Source organism: Sebastes fasciatus, chromosome 14 (assembly GCF_043250625.1).
Source record: "Sebastes fasciatus isolate fSebFas1 chromosome 14, fSebFas1.pri, whole genome shotgun sequence".
Classification (NCBI taxonomy): Eukaryota; Metazoa; Chordata; class Actinopteri; order Perciformes; family Sebastidae; genus Sebastes; species Sebastes fasciatus.
In genome coordinates, this window is record NC_133808.1 from 12,294,561 (window position 1) to 12,319,634 (window position 25,074).

General features: G+C 40.3%; 1 protein-coding gene across 5 annotated transcripts in view; it reads right to left on the reverse strand.

The window, feature by feature from the left end:
* The window catches only part of sox1a (SRY-box transcription factor 1a), a 98,976-nt gene that overhangs the window by 18,711 nt on the left and 55,191 nt on the right, over window positions 1–25,074 (reverse strand). For 2 of the 5 annotated variants that reach the window (XM_074658867.1, XM_074658863.1), the window contains exon 1: window positions 1,930–2,131. The exons of 2 other annotated variants lie outside the window; for them this stretch is intronic. The gene's annotated coding sequence lies outside the window, so the exon portion shown is untranslated. Of the gene's footprint in view, window positions 1–1,929; window positions 2,132–25,074 lie in introns of those variants that run through there. One more of the 5 variants, XM_074658868.1, reaches the window with a different exon arrangement.

The window sequence follows — 25,074 nt, forward strand, 5'->3', positions numbered from 1 at the left end:
GAAAGGGAAAACGAAATACCACTTCCCGCGGCGAGACTAACGATTTAATCATTCTATCATTCTTTGCTGTTTTTTTTTTTTTATTTTAATTGGAGCTTAAGCTTGATGTAGCTCTGTGTTTAGGGCCTAAGGGAGCGGGATCACTCGGACAGATCCATGAGTCTGTGTTGTAATAGGGTTAACGGGATATCACAATGGTCAATAAACGTTTTCCAGCCATGTGGCTTAAAGGCCTGAGGAAGATGACAATATAATGATGACGCCTGGAGAGCAACAAGAGGACCAGTGAAGCCATCACACCACAAAACAAATAAACCAACTAAAATAAAGAAAAACAACACTGACTTCTTCTTATAATAAAGAAATGGAAATAACACTCAATATTAATACTTATCACATGACAAGTCAAATTCATAAAAAGTATGTAGCCTATATATTTATTTCTGAATTTAAAAGCAAGGATTCATATTTTATTGACCAAACCAGATGAGTAATACAAGCCAATATAATTTGGCATATTTGTTATTTCAAAATTTAACAAAATACATCTTTTTTTAAAAGCATATATTAAAATAGGTCTAAATTAATATACGTCACAAATCCACAATGGCATTAAATCTGATGAAGTAAATTGATTACAAAAATAAATAAATAAAAAAGGGACCAGTTGTCATGGTGTAGATTTAAGGATCGATCTGGATTATTAATGAATTATTATTATGATTATATGTTCCTCTCATTGTGGAGTGGATTTAGATGGATGTAGTGGATTTAGATGGATGTAGTGGATTAGCCTCTCCAGTGACACTGGGACCCCGGTGGCCCCTGTTTACTCTCCCTGTCAGCCCCCATCAGTTACTCCTCTTTTAACAAACCTCTTTTCAAACCTCCTCCTCGCTCCTTTGTGCGCGGCCTCCAGCAACAGGATGTGCGCACCGCGATGGTGGTGCACGACTGGGGAAGGGGGGGAGCAAGGGTCAAAGCAGTTATCCATACACCCCCACCTTAAATAAAATTAAATAAGAGAAGAATTGTGAATAAATACAACTCCAAGTCTCACACGTTCTGTCTTTTAATCTCAGCAAAACTTCTAAATCTCGCACAAAACACAAAAACGAGAGCGATTGTATCTGGTTCACCCCCTTTAATTTGGGATCTTTTCTTCTATAAAGCAGTTAACCTATAAACCAGAACAACAATGTCCACGTGTGTGTCAGCGCGCGTGAAACAGGGATGGTGTTTTGCTTAGGGGAAAAAAAAAAGAAAAAGAGTTGCTGATGACCAGGACATAAACTGAGGTAAAGCAAGAGAAAGTCATTGTTTAAGAGCTTCAATCTACACACCCTTAAAAAAACCAATGATGTGCTGATCAGCCCCCACCTCAATAACCACCCGCCTCCTCCATCATGTAACCTTATTACCGACAGCCACCGAGCCGCGTAAAACATCTCACAATTGAATAAAACTGTTCCATATTTTTACATCATGCAACAGATCGTTCTCGTTAATCCAGCCAAAGACATGTGATAACCACTCACTCCCGAACAGATCAGTATCTGATAATGTCACCTCGGAAAAATCAAGTCGGTTATAGAGAGAGAGCAACTAGTAGCATCAGAGAGAGCAGTCAGTCCGCTCTGTTCAGCTCTGTGCAGCCGGTGCGTCTCTCTCACTTGTCCCAAAATAAAACCACAGCCTGCAGCGAGACGCACAACGTTATCTGCGTTCAATTGAATACAGCAGAGCGCCTAAAAACAAAGCTTGCCAATAATAACACTTCAGTATGCGCAATCTGTGCGCAATTTCTGTTTTTTAGCATTAATTCCACTCCGCAGAAATAGATTTTTCTCACAACAGATACCTATAATAAAGCATCCACAGGTTAAATACTAAATTGTGCGTAAAAGGAGCTGTCATGTGCAAACTTACGCATGTTCCCTTCGTTCCCTCTACTCCAGATCAGAGTGGGCAAATTTCTCCCTCCATACTCCATCCTAAAGCCGTCCTAAACCCTCCAAAGCCTCATGTAAAGACCGTATACTCCCACTACAATCTGGCCACCTCGAGTGCCAATAAGGCCATCCGTGCCCGGTGCCCAAACCCACCACCACCACTCAACACACACTGAGGGGCAGAGACGAGAAGAAATGACATTTATTATTATTATACACTCTAAAAAAAGACAATTCCAAGTTATTGTTTCCACTCTCTGCGAAAAGGGGGCCTGCTTCTATAACACAATGAAGCGTCTTTTGTGTGGCACAGAACAATACAAAACAAGTATTCTAATAAATAGCCAGTGTTTTTTTTTTTTTCTTTTTTTCATTTTTGGCTCTCCAGGATGAATAGGAGTTGGAGCTGCTGGGGTTCTGAAAGGCAGCTGTGCCGCATTCAGGGAGGAGAGGAGGGGCGAGGACTTTAGGGAGGAGTCCTGCACCCCCCTTCAGCCTCCTCCTGGATACTGACTCCCATTACTGATCCTGGAACAGAGGAGGATGCAAGGAGAGGAGAGGTTGGGGGGGGGGAGGTATTGACTTTGGAGGCTGTTTTTACTCGGGACATACACTGTGTCCAACAATGTGATCCTCAAATATTGCTTCACACTGTGAAGTCCACAGCATCCAATTAGATTTAGTTTATATGAAGCTGCACAGCTTGCAAGCATGTGGCTCTGACAGCTTCTAGGTGGGGAAACAAACACACTTGATACAACACACACCCACACACACACACACACACACACACACACACACACACACACACACACACACACACACACACACACACACACACACACACACACACACACACACACGTGACACAGCTCAGCTCATTCAAGGTCTCTACATTCCCTTCAAAAATCTCTAATTTTAAAGTGAGAATACACTAAAATGTCAAGATAACCCTTGTTGTATTTCTTGACTTACACTCAATAAACCCATGATGGTTAACCAACCTTTTCATATACATTCCGCCCAAGAGAAAGATCCCCTAGCTGCAGATTAAAACAATTTATACATCCTGCCATTCTTAGTGATTCCCCACAGATTACTTTGTCACTTTGCGAGATGTACTGCATCAAATAAGTACCACGCGCACACAAACCACGCGAGCAGATTGACACAAAGTGGTAAAGCTAAGTAAAAGGCAATGTTGAAAACTATTAAGGGGAAAAAAACAAGACAGACAGTGAGAGTGAGAGAGAGAGAGAGAGAGATCAGGTCAGGTTCAGGCCTAAAAGCGTTGAGGGAAGAGTGAGCCAATCGGCTAAAAGCAGAGGTCTTAGCTCAGTTCATATGGTCTCTCTCCAACACACAAACCTCTATAACACCACACTCAAAAACCTAAAGAGCTCTAAAACAGCGAGGAAAGCAACACACACACACCATAAAAAAGTCAAGGGATGGATCTATCTTATTTGCTTTTGAAGTAAACAAACAATTAAAATGTTTGTGGAGATGATTCAATATTGAAAACTATGAGGTACACGCTTGAAAAAGAAAGCATGTAATCCGGTATGTTTTATTACGCCTATAGAAAAAAATAGAAAAGAATGGAAGAAGACTTTATTGTCCCGCCAAAGTGGAAAATTGTCTTTAGCTCACCAGAACATGGAAGCAGAATAAGAACATATAACGTAAAAGACAATTAAGGTAACAGAACACAGGATGTTCAACATACAATTCTTAGACATTAAAGCATAAAAATCAATTGTTGAGAATCTTTAGTGTTAGTAATGGCTAAAACTAGGTTCTATGTAAACATATTTTAGTAATAGCATAATGCATCGTGTCCTTATTGAGTTTTAGAGCAGGATGGTAACCCCAAACTGACAAACTGAAAGTGTGATTTTTCGACAGAGAGCATAACATGCCATTCAAATCTGGGGCACCCTTGTCTACAAGCAATTTGTTCTTTTGTTGCTCCATGTGCTCTGTTTTCATCTTCTTCTCTTGGTGGAATTGTAAGAGAAGAGCATATGAGGACTTGATGGAGTGGTGAGTCAGAGACAGGATGACATGAAAAAGTGTGAAAGAGAGTGAGAAAAAAAGAGAGGAGAGAGAAAGAGAGAGAGAGAGAGAGAGAGAGAGACCAGGGAGGCCAATGTCAATCCCACGGCAAACAGCAGTGGATAATCATGGGCTTTAGGAAAACACTGTGTCCATAATGCTATTACCCAGGATTACCTACTCCAGCAGAGAAGGCGAGACTCTCTTCACAATGTGCCCCAGACCTTTCAGATAATCATCTTATCACAGATGACAAACCCAGAAGAAACATCCCATTATTCAAGAAGGGAAAAAAAAATCTACAGCATGTTTGGATGAAGACATATTGTAAGCCTAAATTATTCGAGTGGAAAAATATCAGATTTTGAAATTAGCACGCCAGTCGCTTCCTCTCTCTCTCTCTCTCTCTCTGTTTCATTCTCTCACTGTCTCTTTCTCCCAGGGCGCTTTCTCCTTTTCCCGCAGGGCAATTAGAGACAAGATTTTATGCACTGTTCAGCTTATCAATTAGCCATAACACCTTCCCCTCTGATTGGTCTGTAATGAACGTAATGGTTTTAACAGTCAGGAGTTGCAACTCTTAGAGGCGCTGTGCTAATGGTGTCGCCACGGTGATGGAGTCACAGTAACAGCTCTGCGGAAAAGCAGGAAGGAGGAGGAGAGGAGGGGGGTAAGTCAGCTCTCCCTAACACATCTCTAATTAGAGCTCACAGTCAGTCATTACTCATGTAATAGGGTGTAACACTAATGGCTATCAGGCAAGCCCCCACAAACAACAGAGGGGGGTTCTTGTAAGGTGAGAGGAGCAGAAAATTTATGGAGGAGGAAGAAAAAAAAAAAAGAAATCTGGAGATTATGGCGAGGAGACGAGGTGAAATGGAAAGTTGGGGGTGTGGAGGGAAGGAGGGTCAAGGAGTGAGGGGAGTGATTAGGGGAAAGTGCGCCTAGCAGCAGAGAAGGTTTTTAAGTACAGTAGTCAGACAAGGTCAAGGCCCATTAATGGAAAATCTTTCTTTGATGATGGCGAAATCCGTCATGTTGTCCAGATATAGAGATCGACAAGACAAAAAATGGATACTGTAAAGGCGGTGTAAGCAGCCGGGTGATTCAAGGGAGGCAGGAGACAGAAAGAGAGCCAGAGTGACTGTGAGGGAGGAAGGCAGTGAGACAGACGCTTAGTTAACCACTTTGGCCCTTAGACCTTGTTAGCAATGATGCACTCTGCAGCCCATTCAGCTGGTGTGGTGGTGATGCATGTTTTTACACTTTTCGGCACTAAATTGCAGTGGCTGTAGCAAAACAGAGTGACAGAGGTAAAGATAGGGAGGGGTGGATGACGGGAAACCAATGTTGGGAGAAATGAAAAGTGAGAGCCTTGTAAAGAGAGCTCTCCTCACCGCACTAAACTGAAGTCTGGGCAGCTTTTGTAAAATGAGACTTTATGTTCATCTTTATTAGGATGACTGACATTATTTTATTAATAATATATACTTCATATAGTTTAAAATGTCCTTATTTATGTGCAGATGGGGAACTAACACTATGCATGTTTTTGTAGTGTTACCTTTTTTGTCAGAGTTCTGTCGTCCAACTTTCTGACGGACATTAAAGTGGACAATCTGACTCCGAAGAAGCTGCCCCTCTTGGTGCATTTAAACGGGGTCGTGTTTACCGTGTTCACGAGAAGTGTCCATATGAACGCCCCCTCTTGTGGTATTCACGAACTCCTAAGTGGAAAGTTTCTGAAGGCTCAGAGTTCACGAGTTGTGACGTGTTTGTTGACGTTATCAGAAATGGCGGAGGCCTTGGAAGGTCATTTTTCGGTGCATAATAAGTTAATATATTGTAATTTTAGTCCTATATTGTTTTTCTTCATAATTGTCTGAGGAAAATGTTGATATTCCCAACAGCCTCTTCTTTTTCATCTGTCATTATGCCTTTGCATTTCCTGCATTATGTTACCCACTTGCTAACTTGCTAAATTGTTAGCCTCTGTGGCTTCTAGACGCGGACAGTAACGTTAATATTGCCGTTGCTTAGTAGCGATGTTCTCACGACTTATCCACTTGAACGCCAAGCATATTCTGACTTCATTCTTTGCTCATGTAGACAATACTCTATATCTTTACATAGTTGTTTCCAGCTATATTAATGCTCTGGATATCATATAGAGAACCTGTATTGTTTTACTTCCTGTTTGGGAAGAGGCCAATGATGTAAAAAGCATCATTGTTGGTGGTGGTGTAAACTGGTGTTCTGGTTTTCACACCAATAAGACCCCTCCTAAACTGTGCATTTACCACTAAAAAGCCATTTGAGAAAAACATTCTCACCACAAGGTCCATTTAGTAGCTGTCCTGGCGCTTTTGATATTATCACATGATCTTCACCATCAGATGGAGTTTGCTCAATTGACCTTTAGGATGTCTCACCCATGTTGTCTTTTAAGTCAACTAGAATCAGAGTAAAGGATGGGATGTCAGAGTAAAGCACTACTTTGGTTATAATTATCATAACTGTATTCAAACAACGTACACAGTTTATTTTCTTAAGGTCATGATCAAAGCAGCGTAGGAGTTTCTGGCTCAACTTCAACAACTTCTAAAAAGGTGTACAGAGAAGGGGAAAAGTCTGAAGAGGTAAAAACTCCAGCAACACTTGTAGTATAAAGAACAACTTAATTGCGAAACCATTGTGTTTCGGCCTGTAGCCTTCATCGGGGTCATCACAACACATTACAAAGAACATTCAAGATTTGTATGAAACAATCACAAGATTGAAAAATATAAAATTAATACATTTAATAATTTTAAATGTATCAAATACACACATGCATATCATAATAAAGTGGTTCTTTATACTACAAATGGAGTTTGGAGCTGGAGTTTTGACCCACTAAGGTCATGATCAAAGAGAGCAAAACTTAATTAACAGCAGGAATACTAGTCTGTATGAATGAGAATTAACTGGATGCAAAGCAGTGTTCCTATACAGCAAAACCTATTTCGGGGGCGACAACAAAGCAGCTTTAATTTTACAACATGTACAACAGTACAAGTCGGCTTGTGTAAAAGGGCTTTTGAAAGGTGGCATCAATGTCTTTTGAAAATCCCTGCAGCCAAAAACGCTGCATTAAAGAGCAGGTGGTAGGGATGCACGATGATATCGGTGCGTCATCCGTATTGGCAAAAAAAAGGCATTAAAAAGAAATAACGGCATTAGGTAGAAATTAATGTATCGTCCAACATGCTGATAAGATGACATGTATATCATGCAAACCGTTGACGAAGCGGGTGCAAAAACAAATATCTCAAACAAATTATTTTGCTGTTTTCCATAATCTGAGCCAGTGGAAGCATGTAGATGTTAAACAGAAGAAGCCCCAGAATGGAGCCTTGGGGAACGCCGCATGTCATATTTGTCCGTTCCGATGTGTAATTACCTTACCTTAGACACAAAGTAGTCCCTCTCATTTAAGTAGGATTCAAACCAGTTGAGTACTGCGCCAGAAAGTCCCACCCAATTGTCCAGTCGGCCTAGTAATATGTTGTGGTCGACCCTGTCAAATGCAGCACTGACGGCACCTTTCCACTAAATCCGGTGATTGAGGGCATCTCAACCCTTTCCATTCATTTCTTAAGGAAAGCAGGCGAAGCAGTCGCCCAGTGCATGGTGGGAGTGTGCGGCAAGTTGGAGGGGCAAATGAGCCGGTCCAGCGTGACGCGTCCGGCTCATTAAACTTAGACCAAGCTGTCAAATTAGGCAAAATGAGATTCAGCAGTAGCATAGCCCATTTCTTGCCTAAAATGTTTTCAGAAATAGATTTTGCCGGATTGTTTAGACTTAATAACAGAAAGTTTATGATCTGGCGTGATGTTGTTCCCTGTTTGAAACGGTGAGCAGAAAACCAGGGACCACTCATTCCATCATACATCACCGGAGTGGAGCAGCAAGTCCCCTAGCGTCCTGGATCCGATGGACATGTAGCGTGAGATCTCATAATAAGACTGAAATTCTGCCACTGACTGTGTTTAAGTGAATGTCACTGAAGACCTTATCATGAGCAATCTCAGTGCTGTGCTGATTAGAAGACATCAAAACAGTTGTTGGGGATTTAGAGGAGAGAAAATGAGAGTGGGGTGAATTTGGTTCCAGCAGAGACCAGTTCCTTCATCTGGTCAGTCAACATAAGGTAAGAACATTACAAAATACAGATGCCGGTTGGCACAGTACTAATTATCACCACATAACCTCTGTGTTTGTCGAAATACGGTAAGTAATTTGGAATTTTTAAATAGGAATTTTTACTTGACTAATTATGGACAAGGCTGATTCGCACAGTGCTTGAAGTGGGGAAAAAATAAGGGCCGGTACTCCCCTAATTCACATGTTGGCGTGTGTATCGGCTGCTATCAGCAATCTCTTATGACTTACTCCTATTTATTCATAATTTCTTTAATTTAAGCATGTTATACTGTTTCAGTCATAATCAGTTGTGATTTTAATATATTATTATACTTGGGCTATGCATCTTCTATAGTTGGCCTATAATACTTCAATAATATTCTCACTGGAACATTATAGGGTTAAGGTGGTGTGTTTGTATATTTACTCATATTGTTAATATTTAAAGTGCTTCCCTGAGTTATTTGTCGTATCACTCTATAATATATTATAGGATGCCTATAGCCTGGAATCAACAGCAGCCAGCCAGACAGGCAGGTATGCATGCAGAGCTGAGGTATGTGAGCTATTCATTCAGGTTTTGGGAGTCCCAGTAAAGATGCTCCTACATATTATACAGACACATTCTGAATTTCCACAGTGAATAAAAGATACTATATCGAGTTTGGGGGCCCTTTAAAGAAAATTTGAAGGTTTTTGACTTAAAACTATGTAATTTAAAAACAATTTGGACCATTATTATTACTTATTAAATTATTATTTTTATTCAATTCTTCTGGAAATGTTTGCCCTGTAAAATTATATTCTATAAATCAGAGGAGCAGATTCAATTATCTTTTAAATAATGTTATATTTGTTCACAAATAAAAAAAAAGTTATGACAAACAGTTCTCTAATTATTTTACAAAAAGGACACAAAAAGTACAGTGAACACTGTATCGATAAATTACAGTAACCAGTCACGGTACGCCAAGGAGTAAAATGTAGAAGTGTCGTTACTGCGTATGGTTGAGTACACTACCGGCCCACTTCGAGCACTGGATTTGCACGGTATTAAGATCACAGACCTCATTTATTACAAATTGCTAGAGGTCCCCCTGTGTGATTAGGGCGTAAGTCACCTCTTGTCTATCTCTTAATTTGTTCTGCTGATAAGATTTTTCCTGCAGGTTACCACACATGTTTCAATACATTAACCCAACAGTTAAACATATCTTGTAAACTCACTGGGGAAGTTGGTTTATTGTGAAATATGGAAATGTTCTTCCCACGCAGTAGCCTTAGTGTAGTTATTCACAGGCATTGAATTTACATTGTGCATATAAACATACTGCAGGGCAAAGGCCTCATACAGTATATCCAGAATGTACGGGAAACATATCCATACAATCTCATATAATAGTTAAAGAAGGATTTAGTTCCTAGTTTGCTACTATTCCAGCAAGGATATGGAGTTGAACCTTGGAGAAATATTGTACGCTGTAACCTATTGTGTAGCTTTACTAACCACAATGGCAGCAGCTTGGCCTTTGAGGGAGCTGCAGGACTTCAGGGGGGGAGGCTGTCTATTCCTAAACTCAGCCTTGAAAGTGGGTTTGAGTGTGTGTGTGTGTGTGTGTGTGTGTGTGTGTGTGTATCTGAGACTTGGGGAGGGGGGCTCCTCAGTTGCCTAACTATAGTCCCTCACCCAGAATTTGAAATAAGGTCATCGTCCCCGGGAGGCCCCAAGTCAAAGCCTCCCTTCTTCACCTGCCCTTTAACTCTCCTCATCGCCTCCTTTTCTTAATTTAACTCTTCACCTGGGTCCCACGATTCCTTCTTTCCTTTTACACCTCCTCTTTCCCTTCATTCCTCCTTTGTTTATACCGTGACGGCATATTCGTCTGGTTCGTTTCACACTTCCCCAAGAGAGCCTGAACAGCAAAGGAACGGACATCACAATGACTCAGCCTCTTCAGTTGTGCTTCTATTAAATATCGTCCTTTACCTCAACAGTTGGAGCTCGTTTTTGTTTGTGTTTTTGTTTATGTCTTGGCTGCTACAAAAAAAAGAAGCTTCCAGTAATGCTATTGGTCCTTAAAACTGTAATTTAATTGGAGAAATTAATTTTATGGATTAGCAAAACAATAAAAAAAAAAACAGAAATGGCATCATTAGTAGATAAGGCAGGTAATAAGTGTATTAAAGCCTGTGGTCTGTGTGTGTCTGTGTGTGTGTGCGTGTGTCTGGAGCAGCACAGATGCATATCCAATAGGACGCAGAGTGAGCAGGACAATAACACGCGATTCTTATGCTAATCAAGGAGGCCATTAATGTTTACATTCAAAATCGGGCCTTGCAAAGAAATACATTCACTCCCCGCTAAACTGGGATAATTAGTTCCCTCTTAAACCCATATTCCATTAACTCAGGTGAATCCATCTGAGTTTCATCAAATTTCTGCTTCATTTTGCATGATAATGCAATTTAAAAGCAAATGACATATTCAGTACTCAGGGAGGGAGAACACCTATGAGAAAATAATATATGTGAAAAAGGCTTTTTGTTCCATTTTACATGTATCTGTAAATATTTGAAAGTGTTTCCCATAATTCAGCGTGGCTGATTTATGCATAAATTAAACTGTAAACAGCTTATTGGAGATTAGCGACTGATGTATTAAATTCCCCCTGCCGGTTTTCTGCACACTTTGTATATATGACACCTTATATTACAAGATGACCATGACGCTGTAAGGTTGACAAAATGTGAATGTCCCCACTTCAACGGGCATATATATATATATATATATATATATATTTATATATGTATATATTAGGGCTGTCAATCGATTAAAATATTTAATTGCGGGTCATTGCATCATTGTCCATAGTTAATCGTGATTAATCTCAAATTAATTAATTCATTAATTAACATTTTTTATTTATTCAAAATGTACCGTTAAAGGAGATTTATCAGGTATTTAATACTCTTATCACCATGGGAGTGGGCAAAAATGCTTGTTTTATGCAAATGTATGTATATATTTATTATTGAAGATCAATTAACAACACATAACAATGACTAATATTGTCCAGAAACCCTCACAGGTACTGCATTAAGCATAAACAATATGCTCAAATCATAACATGGCAAACTGAAGCCCAACAGGCAACAACAGCTGTCAGTGTGTCAGTGTGCTGACTTGACTATGACTTGCCCCAAAACTGCATGTGATTATCATAAAGTGGGCATGTCTGTAAAGGGGAGACTTGTGGGTACCCATAGAACCCATTTTCATTCACATATCTTGAGGTCAGAGGTCAAGGGACCCTGAAAAAAATGGCCATTTCCCCCAGTTTTTCCATGCCAAAATTTAGCGCATTTAGCGTTATTTAACCTCCTTCTCGACACGCTAGTATGAAATGGTTGGTACCAATGGATTCCATAGGTTTTATAGTTTCATATGATGCCAGCATCTTCCCTCTACAATACAACCTCCGAAAGTCTGTGACGTACTTGTATTTCGGTGTTTTCACTACAAGAGGAAGAGAGGGAAAGTGGATGTAAAGGTCTATTAATCCTCATACATGCACACATAAAGCTGAGCAACAGACGTCTGGGTATTTTTTCCACAGGAATAGTTCAGCAGCATTCAGAATTCAGAGCCCTCCAACTTTGCCGCATCAAAACACAAAAGCCCAAACAGAAAACTTGGCTTGGACAAGCCAGTTTTCCCATGGTGTGTGAACGTGTGTGTGTGTGTGTGTGAGCGCTAGAAAGAGTGTGTATTGTGTGCATGTGAGGCAGAGAGTGTAATTTTACTTCATAAAACCCTCAAAATTATCAAAATGCACCTAATTTTCCCCTTTATGCGATATCTATGTTTTCATATATTCCTTTATAACACAGACATTTACTGTGCTGAAAACACTTATGATTGATATAGGTGGGTAGCTTCACATGACACACACACACACACACACACACACGCACACACACACACACACACACACACACACACACACACACACACACACACACACACACACACAGTGTAATGGATAGGAGCTGGCTGAGGGCGTCTGTCAGGGGCGACTGTTCTAATCAGAGCAGTGGGGAGAGAGATAAAGGAGAAAATAATGAGTGTGGCATCAGGCCTTTCATAGCGCAACAAAAGGCCACGGGATCAGATAGACAGACACAATGTGGAGAGGAGAGGAAGAGAGGGAGAGAGAAGAGAGAGGGAGAGAGGGAGGGATGGGAGGAGGCAGAGCAGGGAGAGAGAGAGAGGGATGGAACAGGTTTGCTAATAAGCCTTCTTGCACTGTAGGTGCTGTAGGCAACAGTAGGCGACATTATGAAATGCAAGCTTCATGTCTGGCTTCACTCGAAGGATGCCATCGAGTGGGGCGGATGGAAGTTTCTATGACAACATCAATCATTTTAGCACGGAACAGTCCTTCAACGGGAGCTGACTATAAATGCATTTTCCCGCACACATCCTTCCGTTTTCTGCCTCAAAATACTTTGTCGGCCTTGTGCCCTCTTTCTTCCTGCTGATTAGCGCTGCTTCATTTACTGCGTGTGATAATTTCCAGTCATCCTTTTGATTATTAATGCTTAATTTACCCAGATTACACTCCTTTGATTATTAATGCCTAATTTAGCCTGATGACTCCAATCATTAGATGGTGCCCAAAATGAAAGCAAACAACCTCAGTGGTCTTCCAATGTACCGATACAGCCTCTTCTACAGATAATGATACTGTTCAGAGGAGCCAGCGGGCCTGTGAGTGTTAAGTCAGTGCCCACGTTTTCACCCAAACTCCCATCAAACTTTAAAGAGAAAAGAAATACTAATTAGAAACTGCAAGCTAGGAGAAATGAGCAGGCAGACTCAGAACAGAAAATCCTATTCAGGGACTTAATGAGCTTGTCGAAGCTGAATAATTGATTTCTAATTCTAGCCTGCAGCTGTTGACCCAACCAGGGAGTGTTTTCAATGGAGCTGAAATATGTTGCGCTCTGACTTGGCACTGTTGGCTTTCTGGTAGCAGAATCATTACCAAATACCCTCATGTCTACCTCACACTTCAAGGTTTTATTTAGACAAAGTTTTCACACTTAATTACTTGACTTTGGTGCACAAACAAACTAAAAAAAAAACATGCTCTCCCTTTGAAATTCATCACAGGTAATTCCCTTGACAACTTAATCCTCCTTCAGATCTTGTTTAATATTTTAGACTGGACACAATTTAATAAAAGGCGGTTTGATTTTGAGCTGTGAAAGCCCAGCGAGGTAAACTCTCCCAGCGTATAAAGCGTTGGGAACCGCGGTCCATATCAGATTGTAGGTGTTTTATGTTTCGTTCATTTGCTGCGGAGTGATTCTTTGTTGCCTTGCGCGGACGATCATATCCTGGGGGCTCTGGGGCAGGAGGAGCAGCACAGAGCACCCTGTGTGTGAACCACAGCCGCCCAGCGTCCCTGTAAGATGACCTCACGGAAAATAGGCCTAATTATTGCCGTGACAGCCCATGCTATCATATTCTGCCAGATCAGTCACTACATAGGAGAAAGGGAGGGGGTGGGGGCAAAGAAAAATTAACAGAAATATATACCACCGTGCCACCAAACCCCCCCTAAACTGAGCCCATTTATTTTTAATACCCTAATCAGCAGGTCCCAAAGGGGGCTTGGCTCTCACTCACCCGCACAGACAGACACAGGTGAGTACAGGTAAGGCAGCAGGGAGTGAGGAGGAGGTGGATGGGGAGCAGAGAGGCTGGTTTGATGTGAGAGGCAGTGGCTTTAACTGGAGTTTTGATCAACAAATAGAAACTTAGCATCCTCGAGCAAAATAAATTGGCAACGGCTGAACAAAACACAACCTTAGTTTCAGGGAAATATAGTTTTGCATGGAAACTTTCTTCCTGTAGAGAGTAGATATAGTAGATAGAGGGATAAAGTGGTGAGACGGGGGGCCAGCAGGACACTGTAATTACAAGATACAGAGTTTAAGGTAGACAGCAGTGATTAACTGGACTGTCCTATTCCTGAAGCCATAGTCATTAGGGCTGGATCATTATATGATAGATTTCAGGGCTATTTGCCTGGTTTTGTTCCCAGAGACAGTATTACGAGAGACACCCTGGGAATGGGACATACTACACCAATAGCTACCTCCGTGAGAAAAACACGGGAAATATCAGTGCTCTGTGCCGAGCTGTGGGTGACACTGATGTTTAGACTCGCTTGCTTAAGCACCAGATTCTAAGATATCACAACGCAGGATGATACAGCAAGAGAAAGTGTTTGAAAGTGAAAGAACAAGTTTAGACAATTACACCAGAGTGTTCAAAAGTTTTGTCTTGTATTAGCATTAGGGGTGGGGGAAACAATTTGATTCACCTATGTATTGCAATTTTTCTTTTTTTTTACGATTTTGAAATGCCAGAATTGATATATTTGCTTCATTTGAGTCTATATGGAGGTAGAAGGAAGTTACCACTTTTATTGTTGTAATAACGTGACGTCATATCCGTTCCGTATCCGTCAACCAAAACAAAGCGCAGCGAGCCGAAACAAGGAAGTAGAAAACGGCGGAGGGTCTGCATGGATACAATCTGCAGCCTCACATTTTAAATCCAAAGTGGTAAACACTACACATACAGTAAAGTATGGAAACATTTTGGGTTTCACACATAACCAGGAAAAGCAGAGCTAGACATCATGGCTAAAGCTGCATGCTAACTCTGTCATGGACAGGAAACGTTATCGTATTGCGGTAACGTGCGGTCAAGCTGGCCAACGATACAACTGTAGAGCACTCATATACTGACATTTATGTTAAATGCATTCAAACGGCCCCGATGTGACTATGTCCGGTTTTCAAAATAAGGTGTTAACAAAGGCAACTGTATATACAAAATACATATATGGAAATAAGACTGATTGGATTATACTCACCAGAAGTATAAAACATTACATGTCCCCTATAAATAAAAAAAGAAATACCACTAATTTGTGAGGGAAATGTCTTTATTCTTTGATTTTTATGTTGCTGGAATTTTTTTTATAAATAAGGCTTCAACTCGGCTGCACGGTGGTGCAGTGGTTAGCACTGGCGCCTCACAGCTAGAGGGTTGCAGGTTCGAATCCGGCTTGGGACCCTTCTGTGTGGAGTTTGCATGTTCTCCCCGTGTGAGCGTGGGTTTTCTCCGGGTACTCCGGTTTCCTCCCACAGTCCAAAGACATGCAGGTTAGGTTAATTGTGGACTCTAAAATTGCCCGTAGGTGTGAATGTGAGCGTGAATGGTTGTCTGTCTCTATGTGTCAGCCCTGCGATGGACTGGCGACCTGTCCAGGGTGTACCCTGCCTTCGCCCAATGTCGGCTGGGATCGGCTCCAGCCCCCCCGCGACCCCTAACGGGATAAGCGGTTGCAGATGGATGGATGGATGGAGGCTTCAACTCTGAGTTCTTTTAAAACAAAGCTTAAAACTTTCCTGTTTGCGGCTGCCTTTTATTAAACCAGATAATGATCTGATACTGCACTAGAGCTTTTACTCTTTTGTGTTTTATGCTATTTTAGCTTCTATCCTAGCTTTTATTTTTAGCTTGTTTTTATTTTCTAATCTTTAATGTTTTTATGTTTTTATGTTTTTATAACTGTTTTAATTATGTCTTAATGTTCTTTTGCACTTTGTCGCAATGTTCTTGAATGTTTATGTAAAGCACTTTGAATTGCCCTGTTGTTGAAATGTGCTATACAAATAAAGCTGCCTTGCCTTGCCTTGCCTGACAATAACTGATATATTTGCCTTCAGGACATCTCTGATTACATACTTGCTGAAAATCTAATATTTTACTGTATTCATTTAGATATTTTCCAAAGTAAAAGTCCCTGGAAGTGTATGATTAAACTTTTTCCCATGGTCTAGTGTTAAAAAAAGTTAACAAAAATCTTAATATAATTGTAATATCAAATCACAATTCTTGTAGAATTGCAATACTTCAAAATCCCAATACAGATCAAATCGGCACCCAAGTATCGTGATAGTATCGAATCTGGAGATAGGTGTATCGTCCCAGCCCTGGACATTATTTCCCCATGTTTTTGTGTCTAACTGACTAATAGGAACAACAACTTCTGAAATTGGTCCAGTATTGAGAGAGAGCGCTGTAGATGGCAGCAATATGGTGCCATTGGGGCAAGCTGGCACCGTCATTTACATCCACTAAAAGTGCTGGTTTTTGGCTCTGATTGTTATTATAAGTGTCTGATATTAAAGAGCCTCGCTCAAGGAGAAGTCTCGTTCTGAAATTTTGCCAGAAGACAGCGGTGGAATAGTGGAGTACATCCATGGTGGAAACGCGAGTGCCAGTCGGGCAGAGATTGTTGTGTTGGAGTACAGAAAGCGTAGCTTTGTGTTATCTAAAAGATTTTCAATGTCATGGCTGAATATTTAGATGATTTCAACAATGTGGATGAGGTCTTTGAATTCAATGGTATTTATTTGTGCCAGAATATACAGATATTCAGATTTCACAAGACTTCTCCTTGAGCGGGACTTGGGCACAATAACAAACAGACCAGATCAAGCGAAAGGTAAGAAAAACATTTTTTCTTTCTCTGTAGGGTCCTTTCCATAATGTTGTCAGACACTTATAATAACAATCTGAGCCGGTCAGTGGCAAAAGCAAGCCCTTTTAGTGGACGTAATGTTACATTGATGCTGCCGCTTACAGTGTTCTCCCTCAATACTGAACCAATTTCAAAAATGATTCCTATTAGTCACCAAGACACAAAAACATGGGGAAATTGTTCCTTACAAAACCTTAGCCATAACATTGTCAGATCATAAATGTGATTTATTTTGTAACTGTTTTGGTGTCAGATCAGAAAACAGCTATATGTGTTGTTTTGCAGAGCACTTAAACTTACCGTTGTAAGCATGGTAGGTCAAAGTTGAATGACATTTTGGATCATAATTTTACAGTTCACTTTCATTTTCACTTTCAGATAGGTTTAGCTAATGGGTACACACTACACGAGAATCAAGCCAATTTTAGGGACCGATTCCCCCTCTCGACAATCGTCAGCAAAGCCCTGATTTTTGATAGTTCTAAATATTATCTTTCCAGATATTCCTGTGGTGTGACGTATGATAAGAGTGTTTTTTACATCCCCCGATCAGCTCTGAAGTCGATCCTGACCGCACCGGTTTCAAATCCTAAATATTAAACATGTTCACTATTTACGAACCGATATCCTGTTGTGTGTGGGGAACCCCGAGGACAGCTGACGACGCAGTCACGTGGGAAAGAACGTTAGCCAATTGGGAACCAAGCTGACGTCATTGCGGCTAATGCATGAACTAATGCAAAAACACAAAGCACAAAGTAGTAGTAAGATGGACCACAGACATGGAGGACCAACTTGTTGATTTGTGGCAACAACACAAGTGTTTATTTAACATGTCTCCATGACTTCATTCATCCATCCTTCGTGAAAAAGTAGTGCAAAAACCAACACGCTAATTCTTCCTGCCCGTCGTCTTCCATGTTTGTTTACACTAAAGTCACGTTTTTTTTGTCGGGATTCTTGTTGTTCATGAATGGAATCTGTTAGTGTGCTGTTTTGGCCAAATTGTTGCTCTCCACACACTATAGGAACAAAATTGTTAAATCAACCAACATGTCATGTTATGTGTGAGCTCTCTCACAATTTCAAAATCTTTTAAGATTGGGTGGGCCAGCCTTAATGTGGAGGTTTGTTTAAAAACCTGGATAATTGTTGGCCTGCTCGCGTTTCTTTCTTTCTTTCTCTGTCTGACTTCTTTTTAGCGATGTTGCCGTGTTCCGCGATCTCAGCAATTTACTCATAAACTGTAAAGTTATCATAATTAAAAGAAATAATGGCAAAAATTACAAAAAATAAGATCCAAGTTGTGCACTGTATCGTGAGAGTAGAGCCACTGCATCTCTGCTTTTTTAATCTCACCAGGTTATAGAATGTGTTTACCAATTACAGTTTGACCAGGATGGTCAGACAGACATAAACTTAACAATTACACAACTTCAACAACTTCACTATTTTTGGAACAAGAAAAAAACAAACTATGAAACTTTGTGAGTGCAAACACACACACACACACACACACACACACACACACACACACACACACACACAAAATCACACAAGAGTAATAAGCTAATAATGTGATTAATTCCACTGATTACAAAATCAGCCTGCTTGAGAGAACTGCGTTTCGATTTGTGGGTTTCTGTGTGTGGGTGTGTGTTTGTGTGTGTGTGTGTGCGTCTGCGTCTATGGGCGCTTTTCGCCGGCAAAGAAAAGAATACAGCAGTAGCCCTTGTAACCCAGGCCTGCCCTCCACCTACAGCCCCTCTCGCTGTCACTGGCCATGTGTAGTGTGTAATAGGCACTGACAGTCGTTGCTCAGGTCAGTAACCCTGTGGCCCTGTCTAATTGAGGCTAAGGATCCCGGCTTGTCCTGCCATCTATAATTAACCACATCATCTGCAGCCGTATGAAAGATTCAGCTGGACTGGGAGTGGCCGACACATGATCCCGCTGTTGGTGTTTACCGCTCGTGTGTATAAATGTGTGTGTGTTAGTTAATGCGTCGGAGCCACAGTGACTTGGAAGAATCTTCTTATTTAGCCAACAGATATTTAATAATAGGCATATCTATCTATCTATCTATCTATCTATCTATCTATCTATCTATCTATCTATCTATCTATCTATCTATCTATATTGTTATCTGTAATTGCTAAATGAAAGCCACCTGCATGGAGATCGAGTAAGTATGAGCCGACTAAATTTGAAGTAAACCCCCTTTCTACCTTCCTCCCCCGTTCTCTCCCCCCCAATCCCCAGCTTGATCTTTGGCGTGACAGAAACTTGAAGTGTACTCTGCCCCTTCAAACACCTTGGCTCTGCCCTCCCCTGCCCTCTCCTCCACCTCCTCCATCACCTCCTCCTCCCTCCCGTTCGCTCAGCTCTCCCGGCTTCACCCTACCCCACTCAGCTCCTCTCGCTTTCCTGTCGAAGCCTTTGAAATACGGCTTTCAAAAATGCTGCTTTTTGAATTAATGAATCATTTTTCGCCAGGTGTCGCTGAGGGGGGGTGGTGGGGGTGGTGGGTGGGGGGCAAAGGGGAGGGAGAGGGGGCTAATAAATACGGAGTGGAGAGAGTCTCACCACTACCGATCCCTCCCTCCCGACGCACCCCCCCACCACCCAACACACACACACACATACACACACGCCTTTGCTCTCCTCCCCCAGCCCTCCACCCCCAGCCCTAGATGAAAGGCCTGGCTCGTTCCTGTACCTTTAATTTAAAGCTGAAAAGGAAAACGAGAGCGGGGGTGCGAAACACGCTTATGAATATGGAGAAAATTGAATGAGAACCGTCCCTTTGAATAAATCAGTATGAATGTCCCTTGGCCTTGTTGGGAGGAAGGTCGCAGGAGACCCTTGGATATACAGATGGAGTGCGGCTTGATGGACCAGCGCGTGTGTGTGCCATATGTGTGTCCTTGTTACGTGTATGCAGATGTTTTGAGAAGTTTGGACCGCTCTTGGTGTGCTTTTTATTGTCAGTTATTATGGTAAAATAACCATTTGTTGATTAAACTGAGAAAGAGATGATTATAGTCTCAGACAGATGAATTGAATAACTGATCATATGGCGGCTGTAACAGCATTATTACGACAACGCCCATATGCAGATGCAGATTGCAGATGGGATGCGAGTGCAGCCTGAGTGGCGCGCGGCCTTGGAACGAAAGAACAACAACAGGAAGTACTTTAAAGCAGTGGGTACAACACTGTATATGGACACTCTTAAGTTGTTATATACATGCTGGCTGTGGAGGAGTTGGTGATGTACTAAGGCTGAGTCCTTACCACAGCGATCCAGGGTTCGAATCCAACCCGCGGCCCTTTGCTGCATGTCGTCCCCTCTCTCTCATGTCTATTTCCAGCCCCAAAAAATTCAAAAACAAAAAAGGAGTGACTTCAGTAATGTGGAAGAGGTTTCATAACATGCATTCAAATTAAAAAAGCAGAGGAGCTACATCCCACAATAAAGACCATCTAAGGCCATCATCTAGTAATTACATTAACTGTGAGACATATCAGGATCGGATTCAGCTCAGGTGACAAAAATTGATCGACCACATCGTACGTTTGCTTCGTGGTAAATTGTAGGAGAAAAAAGAAAATACTACAGGCAAATGTCAATCAGTCACAGTCAGTTAGGGATGCGAGTAGAGCTAAAAAGATTAGTCTATTAATTGATTAGTCCATTGACTTTTTAAAATTAATCAGAAACTATTTTGAAAATCGATTAATCATGTAAGTCAATTTTCAAGCAAAAATTAAAACATTTTGATGGTTCCAGCTTCTCAAATGTGAAGATGTTAAGATTTTTCTCGTTTTACATCATTGTAAACTGATTATCTTTTGGTTTTGGACTGTTGGCAGGACAAAAGAATTAATTTGCAGAAGTCACCGTGGGCATCACTATGTCATTTTGGAAAATTATCATGGACATTTTTCACAATTTTCTGACGTTTAACAGATCAATCACGAAGAATTGGTAGATTAATTAATAATGAAAATAATCATTGGTTGCTAGAGAAGTAAAACAATCCCTGTATATGGTCATAAATATTGAAAACAAATATCTTGTAATATTGTGATATCATTTTAAGGGCATATTGATATATTAAACCCCTTCTGTACATTTGCAATATGTTCAGCAAAGTACTGTCACAGCAAACATAATCATAACAGAATCATAACAATCATAACAGAATGTATTGGTCTTAGCTGGTAAACAGCAAGTAGTAAATGTAGACAGAAAAAAAAGCAGAATACAAGGCTGTATCTCACTTAGAACCGGAAATGTTTTCCAAAACATGCAATAGTCTTAGAGATTGATAAATGTGTTTTTCTCATATTCCAACAAGTACCTGAAGTGGCAACACACAAAAACAACGCTCTGCACTGCATCCATAATAGCATACTGTGACCTTGATAAAACTAAATCATGCTGTTCACTGTGATGGATTTCATACAGTAAGTGAAGCAATTTTTTTCTAAGTTGGTTTTGCTGAAATGCACAGAAGTGTGCAACAGGGAAACTTAGGGATGCACCAATACTGATACCGAAGCGCCATAATGATGAATCGGATATCGGTGACAATGGGGCCGATCTATTTAATTCAATTCTATGTTTATATATTATACGCATTATATACTGAAATTTAATTCCTGTTGAAGTTTTGACCAATTTGTTGCTGTATTAAAAAGGTTTACACTTGAATTGTAATTCCTCTTAATTTCTTTTGCCAGGTTGGTATGCCAAGGTGTGTGATTTATTATTTTAATAATAAATAACAATTCAGTAAATGTATATCTATGTCTTTATTTGTGACATTTTGTTTTAAAAAGTTAGGAAAGCAATATTTAAGTCAGGCCTGATGTTGCCTTACACATAAAAGAATGATCCCAGTGACTTCCACACAGTGAGGCATACAGCTCATTACTTAAACACTGGTATTAGAATCGATCGATACCCAAAGCCCAGGTATCACTATCGGTATTGGGACTGAAAAAGTGGGATCGGTGCAACCCTAAGGGCAACACATCCATGGCTCAGTTGGTGCACGGCCGCCTAACTGCTCATAATGCTTTTATTGAAAGTTGTTAAGCACAAAATGATGCAGGGAATTGAAAAACAGCCTTTTGCTGATTTGACTGACAAAGTGATGATTAGACTCTCTGACAGTATCTAAATCACTGATATTAGGAGCGCAGCTGTAATATAAAAAATAGATGGTGCCGAGTGGTTAAGACGCACTGTCAACACTGTCAGTGAAGTGGTGAAATGCCACAAAAATAATCTTTAAAGAATAAAATGTAAACAATAAAAGCAATATATGTATGAGCGGACACCTGTAGGCTACATGGAACAAAAAAGTGGGGGTGTAGAACAATGCTTTTATAAAACTGTTAAGTTTGTGCTGCTCATCAAACCAATGATGCATATAATTTAGGGCAACAAAAAATTATTCTGATTAAATCAATTAATCTGTTGATTATCTTCTCAATTTATCGATGAATAATTTTGTTTATAAAATGTTATAAAAAATTAAAATTTTCTAAGAGACCACATTTTAACATATCTTGTTTATCCGCAAGTCTAAAACCCGAAAATATTTATCATTTATGACAGACAGGCATCAAATTCTCACATTTGAGAATGTGGCATATTTTGCTTGTAGAAATACCTAAATGGGTATTCAAATTGTCAAACTAGCTGCCCATTAAATTTCTGCTGATCGACTAATCAATTAATCGTCCACTCATTTCAGCTCTAGTTGATTTACCCAAAGCCAGTAATCTAAAGCACACGTCTTGCTGAATGAATTGCTGTGTGAATATTTGACATTGTGTCCATCATAATTCTGTGTAGGCAGGTTTCAGACTTTATCACCAAATCAGTTAACTAGTATTTTCTTATTGTTGCCCTTTTTCATGCATACTTGCTCTTGTTTAAGATGACGGAAAATGAACAGTCTTATTGATTTATTACACAGATTAATTATCTAAATGAAATGTTAGATTTGCTTCAACAGCTCAATGAGTGAAACTATGAATAAAAAAAAAGACAGCACAGGAAAGAGAGAGAGAGAGAGAGAGAGAGAGAGAGAGGTGGAGGACGGAGGGGGAGCAGATGATTGTAAGGACAGGGAGAAATTGAATTCCCAGCTACTTTGGTGAACAAGGAGACACTGACTGACACTCATGAGTTAAATGCTAATTGAAGGCAGCAGAGGTTTGGATGTGAGTTCTGAGAGCCTGAATGGCACACGGCCTTGGAGTGAGAACACCAGAATAGAAGGAGCTAAAAGCGGTGTGTATACTCTTGCAACTATAGTGGGTATACGGACACTCTTATTCTGTGAACGGTGATGGAGGTTCTCGGGGTTTTTATGTGTCAATCGATTCCTCTCATGTGTCTCCATCGCATTCAATTAGACAATTAGCTTAGCTTAGCACAATGACTGGAAACAGAGGGAAACAGCTAGCCTGGCTCTGTCCATCACTTTGTTCAATCTCGTTTGTTTAATCGATATGGAAACAGAAATGTAAATGCAACAATTTGTGATTTTAGGGAAGGTCGGTGTAACTATTTCTTCACCAGTTTATCCATCGACGCATGTTGAGTATTGCACAGGGTAAGAGACCGGTATGGGTTAGCCAAGTTTAGCAAGTTTTGATTTGTAACTTTTACATTTCTTGAGTTATATTACAGTAATTTAGGGCGTTTACTTAAACAACACTTAAAAAAAATCTCCCTGAATATTTTACACTGATAGGTTTCAGATTTTAAGTTAATATGCAGGGAATGCAGTTAAAAGGATAAATCTGGAAGAAATGCTTGCTTGATACAATTTTGAAAGATAATGTGTAGATTTGTTCTGTTCGTTGCTTGCACCATTTGCTTTGAGTGATCCCGTAGCAACATTTAAAGAGGATTTAAGGACTAAGGCAATTTCAGTTAGATTTGTACATGTTCTCCTGTAAAAGAAACAAAACATGGAAAAGACGTGCGTTGTTGCATTGTTATATATTGTCTTTTAACTCTACCTGTATTCTCCATAAAGATACAACAAATACACACACACAGGCCTACTGGTATATTTGTTAGGACCTCTTGCATTATAGCCGACCTAACTCTTGGGAGATGCTGTTCATGGCATTTTAACGAGCCTCCTTGGAATTGTGTTGCATTTCATTGATTGATCAGTGGCTCAGTGTTCAATACACCTAATCAGTGTCAGAAATCCAATTTGGTGTACTGTATTATACTACTGAATTAGGGGGCAATTGTACACACCCACAGTACATCAGTGAACATGTTGACATGTATACTAGAAACCATGTTGCTGAGAGAAATTATGTTACAGCAGGAAATTACACATAACAAGTTTACATGCTTACAAGGCTGACCAGCAAAAATCACTTCTCAGTCTGTGAGGAAACGCCTCTGGCAGACTTTTACTCCTGCAGTAGGTGATGTGATGATCTACAGGTTGGAAGTTGGCAAGTGAACACAACTTGCTAGTGCTGTTTTAGAGCTTACATGCAGTTAAGTGGCTGCTAGAAGTTATAACACTAATAAAGTATTTTTCTTTTTGTTGTGTCAATTTTATAATGCTTGTAATATACAGTATTAAGAAGCTAATTGAAATTCTGTATGCTTCCTGCTTGTAGAGGCGTAGAAGATGTGATGGAGACGGAAGAACTATAGAAAACCTTTCAGGTGAAGAAAGCGAGGGTCGTGAAGGTTGCTCTGAGAGGAGGATGAGGCGAGGATCGAGAAAGAAGAGGGAAAGGTGAGGGGACCGCTCAAGTGTTTACCACATGACCGAGGATAATGTCTTCTCAGTTGTCTTTTATTATGAAATGCAGTCACTTTCTGTAGACGCCAGAAGAGAAAGATTTTTTTTTTTACCTTCGGACAATGCCCAGGCCATAATAGAGACATATACAACCATAAAGGAAATAATGTTATCTCTCCAAGCAATCCTCATAGTAGAAGAATCACACAGCAATCGTGCAGTAAGAAGGCTGAAATGTGGGGAAATTTCATATTGTGTATTACATTTTTGTTTGCAGTAATATTAAATGTTGTACACACATTTACTGATTACCCTAATAAATGTTCATTCAGTCATTTGAAAATGTAGAGAATATTAGAGGGGAAATAGGGCACCTTTATTACAGGTTTATGTGCTACAGTTGTGTGTAACTCTTAATGACTTCCAGACATGTTTCAACTTTGA